Source organism: Scyliorhinus torazame, chromosome 2 (assembly GCF_047496885.1).
Source record: "Scyliorhinus torazame isolate Kashiwa2021f chromosome 2, sScyTor2.1, whole genome shotgun sequence".
Taxonomy (NCBI): Eukaryota; Metazoa; Chordata; class Chondrichthyes; order Carcharhiniformes; family Scyliorhinidae; genus Scyliorhinus; species Scyliorhinus torazame.
In genome coordinates, this window is record NC_092708.1 from 379,332,130 (window position 1) to 379,351,215 (window position 19,086).

The 19,086-nt window shown below is 51.8% G+C and overlaps 1 non-coding gene and 1 pseudogene across 1 annotated transcript; both read left to right on the forward strand.

The window, feature by feature from the left end:
- Positions 1–1,364: 1,364 nt before the first annotated feature.
- Positions 1,365–1,551, forward strand: LOC140407964 (U2 spliceosomal RNA). The gene has a single exon (XR_011939920.1). It is a non-coding gene; the product is annotated as a U2 spliceosomal RNA (small nuclear RNA).
- Positions 1,552–7,141: 5,590 nt separating this feature from the next.
- On the forward strand, positions 7,142–7,319 carry LOC140408167 (U2 spliceosomal RNA; annotated as a pseudogene).
- Positions 7,320–19,086: the final 11,767 nt, after the last annotated feature.

Consider the following 19,086-nt stretch of genomic DNA (forward strand, 5'->3'; position numbering starts at 1 on the left):
CTGGGAGGAGCGCATAGGAAAGGTAAGACAGAAACTGGGCTGGTGGGAGCAACGCTCCCTCTCCATTGCGGGCAAAACCCTGGTCATCAGGTGTGAGGTACTCTCGGTGCTACTGTACGTGGCGCAGGTCTGGCCCATAACCCGACCCTACGCCACAGCAGTCACCCGGGCCATCTTCAAATTTATCTGGCGATCCAAGATGGACCGTGTCCGAAGGGACACCATGTACAAACCTGTGGAGAAGGGAGGGCGGAACGTACCCAACGCCTCCCTCATCCTGTTGGCCACCTTTGTGTCCAGCTGCATCAAGCTGTGCGTGGACCCCCAGTATGCAAACACCAAGTGTCACTACATACTGAGGTTCTACCTGTCCCCGGTGTTGCGAAGGATGGGCCTGGCCTCATTGCCGCGGAACGCTCCAAGTAGTTGGACCGTACCGTACCACCTGTCCTTTGTGGAAAAGTTTTTGAAGGAAAACACCTTTGACCACAAGGCAATGAAGCAGTGGTCAGCACGTAATGTCCTCGAGGCCCTCAGGGAAAAGGAGACCGTGGAGGACGTTGGATGGTTCCCTGAGCAGACTGCCAGAGTCATCTGGCAGAACGCCTCATCACCAGAACTTTCAAACAAGCACCAAGACCTAGCTTGGCTGGTGGTGAGAAGGGCCCTCCCTGTCAGATTCTTCATGCACACCCGAAGGCTCTGCACCAATGCACGCTGCCCTCGGAGTGGCTGTGGGGGAAATGAGACGGTCACACACCTCCTTGTGGAATGTGCCTTTGCAAAGAAGGTCTGGAGAGAGATGCAGTGGTATTTGTCAAGGTTTATCCCAAACAGATCTGTGACACAGGACTCTGTGCTCTACGGACTGTTTCCAGGGACACACACCGAGACAAATATCAACTGCTGCTGGAAGGTCATCAACTCGGTAAAAGACGCTCTTTGGTCTGCCCGAAACTTGCTGATCTTCCAGTGCAAAGAATTGTCCTCGACCGAGTGTTGCAGACTGGCACATTCCAGGGTCCAGGACTACGTGCTGAGGGACGCACTTAAGCTTGGGGCAGCTGCCGCCAAGGCGCAATGGGGAAAGACCACTGTGTAAAGTCTTTCCAGCAAATGTACACCGAGGGGCGCGTAACAGTGTAAAGCCCCTCGGTCTGGGCAACCAACACTCCAATGTATAAAACAAACATGACAATGTAAATATTTAAGAAGGAATTGTAATGTAAAGAGTGATATGTGTATGACAATATCAAAATTGAATGAAAGAAAGTCAAGGCAACATGTAACCCTGCCGGAAATGTACAGTCAAGACAATTTGAAATGTTTCTGTAATGCTCATGATAAATTTTTATGAATAAAGTATATTTTTTTGAAAAAAAAAAAAAAAAAAAAAAATCTGTTCTTATCAGTTTAATATCTGATACGTCCCTTATCTGGGGACCATATATTAAATTGATTTTTGGAGCAGGGAGATGGAATAGGGGCTTGCTCCGTCCACTCCACGCATCGACCTGGTATTGCAGTATCTCCAGCAACGGTGCACACCACCCCTTCATGGGGAATTTCAAACTCAAAAAACAGCTCAAACACATACAAATATACACTTTATTCACAGTTCTTTCAGCACACAACAAAATGCTTTGGCAACTGGCTGCTGCTACTCACCATCTACCTGGCCCCGGGGTGTCATGAAGAATGACCAAACGCATCTTACAAGCACAACGGCGAAAGGGAACTCATTCGAAATTGACCACCCATTTCACTCTTGAATGTGCATTACTCGGCTTCTCGGCCTTTTGGCTAAGATCAAGTGTAGTCTCATTTGATCGAGGGAAGCTGAGGATTTCGATGACGATCGTGGATTGGAGAACTCGGAGGGATTGAAGTCGTCAAAGAAGAAACGTTTGGAGCTTGGCTGCTATTGGTGGATCTACATGCTGGCCTAAACCTCGGGTTTAGGCCTAACGCCGATACAGTTTCACACCCAACGTACGAGCTATGGATGCAGCTGCATCCCGACCACCAGGCTGGGGCGTGCGAAACACTGTCCGAGTCACAGTGAAGAAAACGGATGGAGAGTCACCTTTGGACCGGAAACACTTCGTGAAGAAGGTGCTGCTCGAGTGCTGTGGGTTTAAAGCAACAGAGATCTTCTGCTTGCAAAACTTCCCCAAGAATGGTTTCTTTGATGTCACCTTCAAGAGCGTCGCAGCGTGCATCAAATTCTTGAACGTCTTCAAGGAAAAAGGTAACCAGAGTCCCTTGTCGATCCTGACTGCGGAGCCTCTGTTTACGCTACCGGCACAGCGAAATCGGGTTGTTACACTGCACACGTACAACCCCCACGTCCCTGTATCTGATGTGCTCACGTTCCTCGCCAGGTACGCTGAGCTGAAAAGTGACAGCGTGCAAGTGAAAGACACCTTCGGCATCTGGACAAGTAAGCACCAGGTCAAGGTGACCCTAAGAACGGACAGCAACGGAGCCATCCTGCATCCCCCCTCCAATTTCGCTATTGGAGTAAATCGTGGCTACCTCTACTACGTGGGACAGCCACGTGTATGCCACACCTGTGGCAAAACGGGGCATGTTGCCGCAAACTGCAGTGTGACCTTCTGCAAGAACTGCAGGCAGGAGGGACACATGACTAAGGACTGCAAAGAAGACAAGTGCTGCAACCTGTGTGGGGAGGCCGGCCATCTTTACAGGGCCTGCCCGAAACGCGGGGCGACATACGCTGAAATCATCAGCAGCGGAGTTAAAAAGGCGACCAGAGAGGAGGTGCATACACCCTCCACCGAAAAAGACACCACGGTTCAGAATGAGGAAAAGCAACAGAAGGGCCCCCAACAAAAAGAGGAGGCCCCAGCACCTCCTGACAACCCAACCCCAGCCCCATCTGATGAGGAACACTCAATGGAAGAGGAAGAGGATGGGACAAAGAATAAAGAGCCCTGGGAAACCGTGAACAGGGACAAACGTAAGAGGAAACAAAAAAACAAACTGAAGAACCCCCTGAGGGGTAGTGGCAAAAAGCGACACCTCTCAGCCGGCGCACTTAGCGCCGACACCTCATCCGATGAGGGAAAACAGGACAAGAATCGGCCTCAAATAAAGAGGCAAAGCACCGACGTGGAACGGAAGGCACAGACCCCCCAGACCACCGACCGGGAAGAAAACAAGGTCACAGACCAACCCCCGATAGCAACGAGCAGCAATAACCCAGGTGAAGACCGGCCTGCAACCCCAACACCTACTGACTGCCACGACGAACCCCAGGGCTACACCACCCCCCCAATGCATCTGCATCAAAATCACGGGGCCAGTACGGACCAGAACAGTTTTCTCAGCCCTGCAACTGTGCTAAAGTTTGCGAGCACCACCGGCATGCTGGGGAACATTCAACAGCTGGAACAGCCAACTGTATAGACTCTGGACTCTTGAGATTGGTAAATCTATCTTTTCATAATGGGTTTAAAAATTGCATCCATAAATGTGCGAAGCATCAAAGATACTTCGCGGTGTGTAGCCACACTCAACTATTTGGCAAATGTAAAAGCTGACCTACTGTTCCTGCAGGAGTGCGGAATTCCGCACCTCAGCAACTACAGGCGCTGGTCGAGCTGGTGGTCCCACGGGCCATCCATCTGGTCAGGAGGAAACGACTGCCGCTCCTCCGGCCTGGGTATTCTGCTGCGGGGAGGCAACTTCACCATCTCCGACGTTAAGGAGGTGGTGGGCGGGCGCCTCCTCGTAGCAGACGTGAAATACAAAAACACCCCTCTCAGACTTATTAATGTGTACGCCCCGGCCGTAAAAAGTGAGCGGCTGGCAGTTCTTCAGCAACTCCCACTGCTGTTGGCCACCTCCAAGCCGGTCATCCTGGGTGGTGACTTCAACTGCATCATCGATGCGGCTGGACGATCCAGCAAAGCCGACAGCAAACTAGACGCTACGTCCAGACTCCTGATGGAAACGGTAAAAGACGCCAAGCTGCTCGACGTCTGCAGCAACCCTGCAGACGGCGCGCAGCGTAGATACACATGGTCACGGCCAGACGGGTCCGTCCGCTCCAGGATAGACTTCTTTTTTGTGTCCCGAGCTTTCACGGTCAGGTCCACCGACGTAACGCCGGTGTTCTTCTCTGACCACTGCCTCCTACTGGCCGACTGCCACCTGCAGGAAGACCAGGGGGTAGGCAGGGGGACGTGGAAGCTAAATGTAAAACTGCTGACCCCTGAGAACATCGAGGAACTCAGGAGGGATTACAAAGGTTGGAGAACTGTGAAACCCCTCTTTGAGGCCCCACATCTCTGGTGGGAAGCAATCAAGGGGAATATCAAGAGGTTTTTCATCCTCAAGGGCGTTCAGAAGGTGAGAGAGAGACGAGGGGTCATGTCCAGGCTCCAGAAAAGTATGCAAAATTTGCTCCAGCTGCAGTCGATGGGGGTGGATGTCAAGGAGGATCTCCAAGAGGTGAAGAGCCAGCAAGCCTCGCTCTACACCTCGGAGGCCTCCAAGGTTATCTTCCGTTCCAGAGTCCGCTCCGTGGAGCAGGACGAAAAGTGCTCACGCTTCTTCTTCCAAAAGGTGCACAGAGAGACCTCTGTGATCAGCAGCCTGAAGGAAGAAGATGGCTCTGAAAAGTCATCGCGGTCTGACATCCTGAGGATCAGCCAATCCTTTTATGCCGGACTGTATGACCTGAAGCCAACAGATAGCACTGTTTCCCAGACCTTCCTGTCGACTATCACGGAGGTCATAGGCGACAGCGAGCTGGAAAACCTGGACAAACCACTAACTCTGGACGAGCTGACAAAGGCCGCCAAGTCCTTCGAGACGAGTAAAACTCCCGGAAGCGACGGCTTACCGGTTGAGTTGTATTCGGCTCTGTGGGACTGGATGGGCCCAGACCTGCTGGAAGTGTACGAGAGCATGCTTCTGGAAGGCAGCATGTCAGAGTCCATGAGGAAAGGCATCATCACCCTCATCTACAAGCAGAAGGGGGAAAGGGAAGAAATTCGAAATTGGCGACCCATTTCACTGTTGAATGTGGACTACAAAATTCTAGCAAAGGTCATCGCCAATCGGGTCAGGTCTGCTCTGGAGTCGGTGATCCACCCTGACCAGACCTGTGCTGTACCCGGCAGGAAGATCTCTGATAGCCTCGCGCTACTCAGGGATACGATCGCCTACGTGCAGGACAGGGGGGTGGACACTTGCCTCATCAGCCTTGACCAGGAGAAGGCTTTTGACAGAATATCGCACACCTACATGATGGATGTGCTCTCCAAAATGGGGTTTGGGGAGGGAATTCGCAATTGGATCAAACTGCTCTACACAAACATCTATAGCGCAGTCTCAATCAATGGGTGGGAATCAGAAAAGTTCCAGATCAGATCTGGAGTCAGGCAGGGCTGCCCTCTCTCCTCTGCCCTTTTTGTGTGCTGCATAGAACCTTTTGCCGAGTCCATCAGGAGGGATCCGGGTATAAGAGGAGTGACGATCCCAGGCAGTGGAGGCATGCAAATCAAGGCCTCCCTGTACATGGACGACGTTGCCGTCTTCTGCTCGGATCCTGCGTCTGTACGCAGGCTCTTGAACGCCTGCGACCAGTTTGAACTGGCCTCGGGAGCCAAGGTAAACCGTGGCAAGAGCGAGGCCATGTTCTTTGGGAACTGGGCCGACCGGTCCTTTGTCCCCTTCACTGTCAGGTCAGATTACCTGAAGGTGCTGGGGATATGGTTCGGAGCTGCTGGGGCGTGCACCAAAAACTGGGAGGAGCGCATAGGAAAGGTAAGACAGAAACTGGGCTGGTGGGAGCAACGCTCCCTCTCCATTGCGGGCAAAACCCTGGTCATCAGGTGTGAGGTACTCTCGGTGCTACTGTACGTGGCGCAGGTCTGGCCCATAACCCGACCCTGCGCCACAGCAGTCACCCGGGCCATCTTCAAATTTATCTGGCGATCCAAGATGGACCGTGTCCGAAGGGACACCATGTACAAACCTCTGGAGAAAGGAGGGCGGAACGTACCCAACGCCTCCCTCATCCTGTTGGCCACCTTTGTGTCCAGCTGCATCAAGCTGTGCGTGGACCCCCAGTATGCAAACACCAAGTGTCACTACATACTGAGGTTCTACCTGTCCCCGGTGTTACGAAGGATGGGCCTGGCCTCATTGCCGCGGAACGCTCCAAGTAGTTGGACCGTACCGTACCACCTGTCCTTCGTGGAAAAGTTTTTGAAGAAAAACACCATTGACCACAAGGCAATGAAGCAGTGGTCAGCACGTAATGTCCTCGAGGCCCTCAGGGAAAAGGAGACTGTGGAGGACGTTGGATGGTTCCCTGAGCAGACTGCCAGAGTCATCTGGCAGAACGCCTCATCACCAGAACTTTCAAACAAGCACCAAGACCTAGCTTGGCTGGTGGTGAGAAGGGCCCTCCCTGTCAGATTCTTCATGCACACCCGAAGGCTCTGCACCAATGCACGCTGCCCTCGGAGTGGCTGTGGGGGAAATGAGACGGTCACACACCTCCTTGTGGAATGTGCCTTTGCAAAGAAGGTCTGGAGAGAGATGCAGTGGTATTTGTCAAGGTTTATCCCAAACAGATCTGTGACACAGGACTCTGTGCTCTACGGACTGTTTCCAGGGACACACACCGAGACAAATATCAACTGCTGCTGGAAGGTCATCAACTCGGTGAAAGACGCTCTTTGGTCTGCCCGAAACTTGCTGATCTTCCAGTGCAAAGAATTGTCCTCGACCGAGTGTTGCAGACTGGCACATTCCAAGGTCCAGGACTACGTGCTGAGGGACGCACTCAAGCTTGGGGCAGCTGCCGCCAAGGCGCAATGGGGAAAGACCACTGTGTAAAGTCTTTCCAGCAAATGTACACCGAGGGGCGGGTAACAGTGTAAAGCCCCTCGGTCTGGGCAACCAACACTCCAATGTATAAAACAAACATGACAATGTAAATATTTAAGAAGGAATTGTAACGTAAAGAGTGATATGTGAATAATAATATCAAAATTGAATGAAAGAAAGTCAAGGCAACATGTAACCCTGCCGGAAATGTACAGTCAAGACAATTTGAAATGTTTCTGTAATGCTTATGATAAATTTTTATGAATAAAGTAAATTTTTTGGAAAAAAAAAAAACATCTGTTCTTATCAGTTTAATATCTGATACGTCCCTTATCTGGGGACCATATATTAAATTGATTTTTGGAGCAGGGAGATGGAATAGGGGCTTGCTCCGTCCACTCCACGCATCGACCTGGTATTGCAGTATCTCCAGGAACGGTGCACACCACCCCTTCATGGGGAATTTCAAACTTAAAAAACAGATCAAACACATACAAATATACACTTTATTCACAGTTCTTTCAGCACACAACAAAATGCTTCGGCAAGTGGCTGCTGCTACTCAGCTTCTACCTGGCCCCGGTGTCATGAAGAATGACCAAACGCATCTTACAAGCACAACGGCGAAAGGGAACTAATTCTAAATTGACCACCCATTTCACTCTTGAATGTGCATTACTCGGCTTCTCGGCCTTTTGCCTAAGATCAAGTGTAGTCTCATTTGATCGAGAGAAGCTGAGGATTTCCATGTCGATCGTGGATTGGAGAACTCGGAGGGATTGAAGTCGTCAAAGAGGAAACGTTTGGAGCTTGGCTGCTATTGGTGGATCTACATGCTGGCCTAAACCTCGGGTTTAGGCCTAACACCGATACAGTTTCACACCCAACGAACGAGCTATGGATGCAGCTGCATCCCGACCACCAGGCTGGGGAGTGCGAAACACTGTCCGAGTCACAGTGAAGAAAACGGAAGGAGAGTCACCTGTGGACCGGAAACTCTTCGTGAAACGGGTGCTGCTCGAGTGTTGTGGGTTTAAAGCAACAGAGATCTTCTGCTTGCAAAACTTCCCCAACAATGGATATTTTGATGTCACCTTCAAGAGCGTCGCAGCGTGCATCAGATTCTTGAACGTCTTCAAGGAAAAAGGTAATCAGAGTCCCCTGTCGATCCTGACTGCGGAGCCTCTGTTTACGCTACCGTCGCAGCAAAACCGGGTTGTAACACTGCACACGTACAACCCCCACGTCCCCGTGTCTGATGTGCTCACGTTCCTCGCCAGGTACGCTGAGCTGAAAAGTGACAGCGTGCAAGTGAAAGACACCTTCGGCATCTGGACAAGTGAGCACCACATCAAGGTGACTCTAAGAACAGACGGCAGCGGAACCATCCTGCATCCCCCCTCCAGTTTCACTATTGGAGGAAATCGTGGCTACCTCTACTACGTGGGACAGCCACGAGTATGCCACACCTGTGGCAAAACGGGGCATGTTGCCGCAAACTGCAGTGTGACCTTCTGCAAAAACTGCAGGCAGGAGGGACACATGACTAAGGACTGCAAAGAAGACAAGTGCTGCAACCTGTGTGGGGAGGCCGGCCATCTTTACAGGGCCTGCCCGAAACGGGGGGCGACATATGCACAGATCATCAGCAGCGGAGTTAAAAAGGCGACCAGAGAGGAGGTTCATGCACCCCCCACCGAAAAAGACACCACGGCACAGAATGCGGAAAAGCAACAGAAGGGCCCCCAACAAAAAGAGGAGGCCCCAGCACGCCCTGACAACCCAACCCCAGCCTCATCTGATGAGGAACACTCAATGGAAGAGGAAGAGGATGGGACAAAGAATAGAGAGCCCTGGCAAACAGTGAACAGGGACAAACGAAAGAGGAAACAAAAAAACAAACTGAAGAACCCCCCGAGGGGTAGTGGCAAAAAGCGACACCTTTCAGCCAGCGGACTTAATGCCGACACCTCCTCCGATGAGGGAAAACAAGACAAGAATCGGCCTCAAATAAAGAGGCAAAGACTTCCGGGTGCGGCGATGACCAGCTAAGTCGCACGTTTCGGCAGGTCCCGGTGGAACGGACTTTTGGGCTCTTGATAGGAGCCCCAACCGCAAGTTTAACGGCTAAAAACACTGTGCGGTAACCAGAAGGGAATTCCCCCTGGACACGGATGGAAAAAGGAGAGGAAAGTGGCCGGATTGCGGAGGATCCTCTAGAGCAGCGGCAAGGAAGGCAAGCACAAAGCAAGATGGCGTCGGAAGGTGGCCGTCTAGTATGGGGCCCTGACCAACAAGAGTTCCTGCGGCGCTGTGTGGAAGAACTTAAAAAGGAGATGAAGAAGGAGCTGCTGGCCCCGATATTACAGGCGATTGAAGGGCTAAAGGAGGAGCAAAAGACCCAGGAGCAGGAGCTTCGGGTCGTGAAGGCAAAGGTCGCTGAAAATGAAGACGAAATACAGGGCCTGGTGGTGAAGACAGAGACGCACGAGGAACAGCACAAAAGGAGTGTGGAAAGGCTGGAGGTGCTGGAGAATAATGCGAGGAGGAAGAATTTAAGGATTCTTGGTCTTCCCGAAGGTGCAGACGTCGGGACATATGTGAGCACGATGCTTCACTCGTTAATGGGATCGGAGGCCCCGACGGGCCCGTTGGAGGTGGAGGGAGCTTATCGAGTTATGACGTGAAGACCGAGGGCTGGAGAAATACCTTGAGCCATAGTGGTGAGATTTCTCCGATATAATGACAGAGACATGGTCCTCAGATGGGCGAAGAAAACTCGGAGCAGTAGGTGGGAGAATGCGGTGATCCGCGTATATCAAGATTGGAGTGCGGAGGTGGCGAGAAGGAGGGCAAGTTTTAATCGGGCCAAGGCGGTGCTTCACAAAAGGAAGGTCAAATTTGGAATGTTGCAGCCGGCAAGACTGTGGGTCACACACCAAGGGAAGCACCACTACTTTGAGACGGCAGAAGAGGCGTGGACATTTATTGTGGAGGAGAAGCTGCAATAGGCGGGCCAGAAAAAGAACGTTTGGGACAAAGTGGTGGGGTGATTACGTGGGGTGAAGGGGGGGAAAAAGGGGGAAGGGATGATCTCTCAAGTTGTTAATCTTGCGACCCTGTAACTTTTCGCTCTTCCCCATGTCGTGGGGGAGAGGGGGGAGGGAGGATGAGGAATTGTGGGCGCCGGCCATTAGGGGTGGGGCCAAGTGGGAAAGGCGGGCTTTGTTCCCGCGCTATGGTAATCATGGCGGGAACAGGGAAGCAGGAAGAAGGGGGCCTCGCTCAGTGGGGGCCGAGGTCACGGGGGGAAGCAGAGGTCAGCCAGAGTTTGCTGACTTCTGGGAGCAACATGGGGGGTGCAATTACGCTAGAAAAGGATCTAGCGGGGGGGGGGGGCCTAACTGGGTTGCTGCTGCTGGGGAGAAGGGGGAGCTGGTATGGGCTTGGGTGGTCGAAGCGGGAGGGCGCCGTCAGGGGGAGATACGGCTACGTGGGAACTGGGTGAGGAGCTGGATTAAAAAAGGGGATGGCTAGTCGACAAGGGGGGGGGGTAAAGAGCCCCCCAACCCGGCTGATCACGTGGAATGTGACAGGGCTGAACGGGCCGATTAAAAGGGCACGGATACTCGCACACCTAATGAAATTAAAGGCAGATGTGGTTATGTTGCAGGAGACGCATTTGAAACTGATAGACCAGGTCAGACTACGCAAAGGATGGGTGGGGCAGGTGTTTCATTCGGGGTTAGACGCAAAGAACAGGGGCGTGGCTATATTAGTGGGGAAACGGGTACGGTTTGAGGCAAAGACCATAGTGGCGGATAGTGGGGGTAGATACGTGATGGTGAGTGGCAGATTGCAAGGGGAGGTGGTGGTTCTAGTGAACGTATATGCCCCGAACTGGGATGATGCCAATTTTATGAGGCGTATGTTGGGACGTATCCCGGACATAGAGGCGGGAAAGTTGGTAATGGGGGGAGACTTCAATACGGTGCTGGACCCAGGGCTGGACAGATCGAGGTCCAGGACCGGGAGGAGGCCGGCTGCAGCTAGGGTGCTCAAGGACTTTATGGAGCAGATGGGAGGAGTAGACCCCTGGAGATTTAGCAGGCCTAGGAGTAAGGAGTTCTCGTTTTTCTCCTATGTCCATAAAGTATATTCACGGATAGACTTTTGTGTTTTGGGAAGGGCGCTGATCCCGAAGGTGACAGGGACGGAGTACACGGCTATAGCTATCTCGGACCACGCTCCACATTGGGTGGACCTGGAGATAGGGGAGGAAAAAGAACAGCACCCGCCCTGGAGAATGGACATGGGATTACTGGCAGATGAGGGGGTATGTTTAAGGGTGAGGGGGTGTATTGAAAGGTACTTGGAGCTTAATGACAATGGGGAGGTTCAGGTGGGAGTGGTCTGGGAGGCACTGAAGGCAGTGGTTAGAGGGGAGCTGATATCTATTAGGGCACATAAAGGAAAGCAGGAGGGTAGGGAAAGGGAGCGGTTGCTGAAAGAACTTTTGAGGGTGGACAGACAATGTGCGGAGGCACCGGAGGAGGGACTGTACAGGGAAAGGCAAAGGCTACATGTAGAATTTGACTTGTTGACTACGGGTAATGCAGAGGCACAATGGAGGAAGGCACAGGGTGTACAGTACGAATATGGGGAGAAGGCGAGCCGGTTGCTGGCCCACCAACTGAGGAAGAGGGGAGCAGCGAGGGTGATAGGGGGGGTGAGATATGAGGAGGGAGAGATGGAGCGGGGAGCGGAGAGAGTGAATGGTGTGTTCAAGGCATTCTACGAAACATTATACAAAGCTCAGCCCCCGGAAGGGAAGGAGAGAATGATGAGCTTTCTGGATCAGCTGGAATTCCCTAAGGTGGAGGAGCAGGAGAGGGCGGGACTGGGAGCACAGATTGAGATGGAGGAGGTAGTGAAAGGGATTGGGAGCATGCAGGCGGGGAAGGCTCCGGGACCAGACGGATTCCCGGTGGAATTTTATAGGAAGTATATGGACTTGCTGGCCCCGCTTCTGACAAGAACCTTTAATGAGGCTAGGGAAAGGGGGCAGTTGCCCCCGACTATGTCAAAGGCAACGATATCGCTCCTCCTAAAGAAGGAAAAAGACCCGCTGCAATGCGGGTCCTATAGGCCCATTTCTCTTTTAAATGTGGATGCTAAGATTCTGGCCAAGGTAACGGCGACGAGGATAGAGGACTGTGTCCCGGGGGTGGTTCATGAGGACCAAACTGGGTTTGTGAAGGGGAGACAGCTGAACACGAACATACGGAGGTTGCTAGGGATAATGATGATGCCCCTGCCAGAGGGGGAAGCGGAGATAGTGGTGGCGATGGATGCCGAGAAAGCATTTGATAGAGTGGAGTGGGATTATCTGTGGGAGGTGCTGAGGAGATTTGGCTTTGGAGATGGGTATATCGGATGGGTACAGTTGCTGTATAGGGCACCGATGGCGAGTGTGGTTACGAATGGACGGGGGTCTGATTATTTCCGGCTTTACAGAGGGACGAGGCAGGGGTGTCCCCTGTCTCCGTTATTGTTTGCACTGCCGATTGAGCCCCTGGCCATAGCACTGAGGGGTTCCAGGAAGTGGAGGGGAGTGTTTAGGGGAGGAGAAGAACACCGGGTATCTTTGTATGCGGATGATTTGTTGTTGTATGTGGTGGACCCGGTGGAGGGGATGCCAGAGATAATGCGGATACTTGGGGAGTTTGGGGATTTTTCGGGGTATAAATTGAACATGGGGAAAAGTGAGTTGTTTGTGGTGTATCCGGGGGAGCAGAGCAGGGAAATAGAGGATTTACCGCTGAGGAAGGTAACAAGAGACTTCCGGTACTTGGGGATTCAGATAGCCAAGAATTGGGGAACCTTACACCGGCTTAATTTAACACGATTGGTGGAACAAATGGAGGAGGACTTCAAGAGATGGGACATGGTGTCCCTGTCACTGGCAGGTAGGGTGCAGGCGGTTAAAATGGTGGTTCTCCCGAGATTCCTCTTTGTGTTTCAGTGCCTCCCGGTGATGGTCACGAAGGCTTTTTTTAAGAGAATCGAGAAAAGCATTATGAGTTGTGTGGGGGCCGGGAAGACCCCGAGAGTGAGGAGGGGGTTCTTGCAGTGTAGTAGGGATAGGGGGGGGCTGGCACTACCGAGCCTAAATGATTATTACTGGACCGCCAATATTTCAATGGTGTGTAAGTGGATGGGAGAAGGGGAGGGAGCGGTGTGCAAGAGATTGGAAAGGGCGTCCTGCAAGGGGACCAGCTTACAAGCAATGGTGACGGCACCGTTGCCGTTCTCACCGAAGAAATACACTACAAGCCCGGTGGTGGTGGCAACATTAAAAATTTGGGGGCAGTGGAGACGGCATAGGGGAAGGACGGGAGCCTCGGTGCGGTCCCCGATAAGAAATAACCATAGGTTTGTTCCGGGGAGAATGGATGGGGGATTTGGAGCATGGCAAAGAGCTGGGGTAGTACAATTGAGAGATCTGTTCGTAGATGGGACGTTTGCGAGTCTGGGAGCGCTGACGGAAAAATATGGGTTGCCCCAAGGGAATGCATTTCGGTATATGCAACTGAGGGCTTTTGTGAGGCAACAGGTGAGGGAATTCCCGCAGCTCCCGACGCAGGAGGTGCAGGATAGAGTGATCTCAGAGACATGGGTGGGGGATGGTAGGGTGTCGGATATATACAGGGAAATGAGGGACGAGGGGGAGATCATGGTAGATGAGCTGAAAGGGAAATGGGAAGAGCTGGGGAAGAGATTGAGGAGGGGCTGTGGGCTGAGGCCCTACGTAGGGTAAACCCGTCGTCCTCGTGTGCCAGGCTAAGCCTGATACAATTCAAGGTTCTACACAGGGCGCATATGACTGGAGCACGGCTCAGTAAATTTTTCGGGGTAGAGGATAGGTGTGGGAGATGCTCGCGAAGCCCAGCGAATCACACCCACATGTTCTGGTCATGTCCGGCATTACAGGGGTTCTGGGTGGGGGTGGCGAAGGTGCGTTCGAAGGTGGTGGGGGTCCGGGTCGAGCCAAGCTGGGGGTTAGCTATATTCGGGTTGCAGAAGAGCCGTGAGTGCAGGAGGCGAAAGAGGCTTATGTTTTGGCCTTTGCGTCCCTAGTAGCCCGGCGAAGGATATTGCTTATGTGGAAGGAAGCCAAACCTCTGGGCGTGGAGACTTGGATAAACGACATGACAGGGTTTATAAAGTTAGAACGGATCAAGTTCGTATTAAGGGGTTCGGCTCAAGGGTTCACCAGGCGGTGGCAACCATTCGTCAACTACCTCACAGAACGATAGAAGGAATGAAAAAGAAAGAAAGACAACAGCACCAAGCCAGGGGGGGAGGGAGGGGGGGGGGGGGGGGGGGGGGGGGGCTCTCAGGGATGTCATTGTATATGTATAGACATTTGTTATAGGAAATGTATATTGGACTGTTGGATTGTATCTTTGGAGAGTAACTATTTTTGACAAGGCAGTTGCCATTTAGTTTTGTTTTTGTTTCTGTTTATACATTATTTATTTATTTGTTTAAAACTGGCCACTGTTATTTATATTGTTTTATTGTTGTTTAAATTAAAAACTATGTACTGTTATGTTTGGCCAAAAAATCTTGAATAAAATATATTTTTAAAAAATAAATAAATAAAGAGGCAAAGCACCAACGTGGAACGGGAGGCACAGACCCCCCCAGACCACCGACCGGGAAGAAAACAAGGTCACAGACCTACCCCCGAAAGTAACGAGCAGCAACAACCCAGGCCAAGACCGGCCTGCAACCCCAACACCTACTGACTGCCACAACGAACGCCAGAGCTACACCACCCCCCCCCCCCAATGCATCTGCATCAAGTTCACGTGGCCAGTGCGGACCAGAACAGTTTTCTCAACCCTGCAACTGTGCTAAAGTTTGCGAGCACCACCGGCATGCTGGGGAACATCCAACAGCTGGAACAGCCAACTGTATAGACTCTGGACTCTTGAGACTGGTAAATCTACGTTTTTATAATGGGTTTTAAAATTGCATCCAGAAATGTGCGAAGCATCAAAGATACTTCGCGGTGTGTAGCCACACTCAACTATTTAGCAAATGTGAAAGCTGACCTACTGTTCCTGCAGGAGTGCGGAATTCCGCACCTCAGCTACTACAGGCGCTGGTCGAGCTGGTGGTCCCACGGGCCATCCATCTGGTCAGGAGGAAACGACTGCTGCTCCTCCGGCCTGGGTATTCTGCTGCGGGGAGGCAACTTCACCATCTCCGACGTTAAGGAGGTGGTGGGAGGGCGCCTCCTCGTAGCAGACGTGAAATACAAAAACACCCCTCTCAAGACTTATTAATGTGTACGCGCCGGCCGTAAAAAGTGAGCGGCTGGCAGTCCTTCAGCAACTCCCACTGTTGTTGGCCACCTCCAAGCCGGTCATCCTGGGCGGTGACTTCAACTGCATCATCGATGCGGCTGGACGATCTGGCAGAGCCGACAGCAAACTAGACGCTACGTCCAGACTCCTGATGGAAACGGTAAAAGACGCCAAGCTGCTCGACGTCTGCAGCAACCCTGCAGACGGAGCGCAGCGTAGATTCACATGGTCACGTCCAGACGGGTCCATCCGCTCCAGGATAGACTTCTTTTTTGTGTCCCGAGCTTTCACGGTCAGGTCCACCGACGTAAGGCCGGTGTTCTTCTCTGACCACTGCCTCCTACTGGCCGACTGCCACCTGCAAGGAAAACCAGGGGGTAGGCAGGGGGACATGGAGGCTAAATGTAAAACTGCTGACCCCTGAGAACCTCGAGGAACTCAGGAGGGATTACAAAGGTTGGAGAACCGTGAAACCCCTCTTTGAGGCCCCACATCTCTGGTGGGAAGCAATCAAGGGGAATTTCAAGAGGTTTTTCATCCTCAAGGGCGTTCAGAAGGTGAGAGAAAGACGAGGGGTCATGTCCAGGCTCCAGAAAAGTATGCAGAATTTGCTCCAGCTGCAGTCGATGGGGGTGGATGTCAAAGGGGATCTCCAAGAGGTGAAGAGCCAGCAAGCCTCGCTCTACACCTCGGAGGCCTCCAAGGTTATCTTCCGTTCCAGAGTCCGCTCCGTGGAGCAGGATGAAAAGTGCTCACGCTTCTTCTTCCAAAAGGTGCACAGAGAGACCTCTGTGATCAGCAGCCTGAAGGAAGAAGATGGCTCTGAAAAGTCATCGCAGTCTGACATCCTGAGGATCAGCCAATCCTTTTATGCCGGACTGTATGACCTGAAGCCAACAGATAGCACTGTTTCCCAGACCTTCCTGTCGACTATCACGGAGGTCATAGGCGGCAGCGAGCTGGAAAACCTGGACAAACCACTAACTCTGGATGAGCTGACAAAGGCCGTCAAGTCCTTCGAGACGAGTAAAACCCCCGGAAGCGACGGCTTACCGGTTGAGTTGTATTTGGCTCTGTGGGACTGGATGGGCCCAGACCTGCTGGAAGTGTACGAGAGTATGCTTCTGGAAGGCAGCATGTCAGAGTCCATGAGGAAAGGCATCATCACCCTCATCTACAAGCAGAAGGGGGAAAGGGAAGAAATTCGAAATTGGCGACCCATTTCACTGTTGAATGTGGATTACAAAATTCTAGCCAATGTCATCCCCAATCGGGTCAAGTCTGCTCTGGAGTCGGTGATCCACCCTGACCAGACCTGTGCTGTACAAGGCAGGAAGATCTCTGATAGCCTCGCGCTACTCAGGGATACGATCGCCTACGTGCAGGACAGGAGGGTGGACACCTGCCTCATCAGCCTTGACCAGGAGAAGGCTTTTGACAGAATATCGCACACCTACATGATAGCTGTGCTCTCCAAAATGGGGTTTGGGGAGGGAATCCGCAATTGGATCAAACTCCTCTACACCAACATCTATAGCGCAGTCTCAATCAATGGGTGGGAATCAGAAAAGTTCCAGATCAAATCCGGAGTCAGGCAGGGCTGCCCTCTCTCCTCTGCCCTTTTTGTGTGCTGCATAGAACCTTTTGCTGAGTCCATCAGGAAGGATCTGGGTATAAGTGGAGTGACGATCCCAGTCAGTGGAGGCATGCAAGTCAAGGCCTCCCTGTAAATGGAGGACGTTGCCGTCTTCTGCTCGGATCCTGCATCTGTACGCAGGCTCTTGACCGCCTGCGACCAGTTTGAACTGGCCTCGGGAGCCAAGGTAAACCGTGGCAAGAGCGAGGCCATGATCTTTGGGAACTGGGCCGACCGGTCCTTTGTCCCCTTCACTGTCAGGTCAGATTACCTGAAGGTGCTGGGGATATGGTTCGGAGCTGCTCGGGTGTGCACTAAAAACTGGGAGGAGCGCATAGCAAAGGTAAGGCAGAAACTGGGCTGGTGGGAGCAACGCTCCCTCTCCATTGCGGGCAAAACCCTGGTCATCAGGTGTGAGGTACTCTCGGTGCTACTGTACGTGGCGCACGTCTGGCCCATAACCCGACCCTACGCCACAGCAGTCACCCGGGCCATCTTCAATTTCATCTGGAGATCCAAGATGGACCGTGTCCGAAGGGACACCATGTACAAACCTCTGGAGAAGGGAGGGCGGAAGGTACCCAACGCCTCCCTCATCCTGTTGGCCACCTTTGTGTCCAGCTGCATCAAGCTGTGCGTGGACCCCCAGTATGCAAACACCAAGTGTCACTGCATACTGAGGTTCTACCTGTCCCCGGTGTTACAAAGGATGGGCCTGGCCTCATTGCCGCGGAATGCTCCAAGTAGTTGGACCGTACCGTACCACCTGTCCTTCGTGGAAAGGGTTTTGAAGGAAAACACCTTTGACCACAAGGCAATGAAGCAGTGGTCAGCACGTAATGTCCTCGAGGCCCTCAGGGAAAAGGAGACCGTGGAGGACGTTGGATGGTTCCCTGAGCAGACTGCCAGAGTCATCTGGCAGAACGCCTCATCACCAGAACTTTCAAACAAGCACCAGACAGAAAGGACAGCAGCAGCAACCCACGGGGGAGGGGGGAGCACTATTTTGTGTTTTTGCTATTTGTTTTTTCTTTTCTAGTTTTGTTGTAAGCTCACTATATTATTTAAATAATGTTTAATGTATAATCCCTTGTTGAGTTGTAAAAACGGGAAAAATTTTTGTTTGAAAAATTTCAATAAAATATATATTTTTTAACAAGGACTTAGGTTAAGGTATCCAGATTATATGTCTGTGATTAAGGGTTAACAGCTAGGCAGGCTGTGATGTCACTCTTGGCAGGAGCTGCGTCTCTTTTTAGTTTCGTTTCCAGCCCTGCTCTGGATTCTGAGGAAAAGAGTTGTGTCTCTCAGACTGCCTTCTGAAAGTTTCTCTCCAAGGACTTTGTGAACAAATCCTGAGTGTTAACTTTATTAATGAAAGCCACCCTCGTCCCAGAGGGCCATAGGCTACTCTTCCCTTTGAGAGAGAGAGAGAGAGAGTGCAGACTTGTGGTGATTTGACCTGTGGGCCACCTCACCTCAAGCAAGGGTCAAGGTTGAGAAGGCGAGGCCTTCCTGGTAACCTCAGCCAATACGGGAATTGAACTCCCCCCTGTTGGCATTGCTCTGCGTCACAAACCAGCCATCCAGCTAACTGATTCCCCCACACTTTATTAATAAGTGCCATTTGACCCGAGTGTGGATCTTGCCCCATTGAAATTTTAGAAGTAGACGAGAAAGTCAGCGCAAAGACTTTTTAAAAAAGAACTGTTCATTGAAAAGCTGTTTTCTCCTTGGATGTCAATGGGGTTAATCCTGTGTTAATAATGTTTGTTTTAATACGTTTTTGTTTTTGTTAGTGGAATCACTCCCAGGCATACAGCATCCTTTCCTCATAGTGTACAAATTGGAAAATTGTTGGGGTTTCTTCTCCGGTTTCCTAATATAAATTGGGGGGGGGTCTGGTCTGGTACTGTTAACATTGCGGGTCTGGTCTGGTACTGTTAACATTGCAATGTTTTTATTCAAGCCAAGGACTCAGAGTTGCCAATCTACACGAAGGAAAAAGCATTAAACACCGAAATAAAAGCCCGGGTCCCAGGCCCGGTGAGGCACAGATGCTAACCATCGTGTTGTCCCTCCCTCCAGTACTGCACAAAAGGAGTCACTTGCATTTGTAGAGCATCGATCACGAACCACAGGACATCCAAAGGCACTTTACACCAACTGGGAGAAAGATCTGCTGTAAAGCGAGAAGGGGGG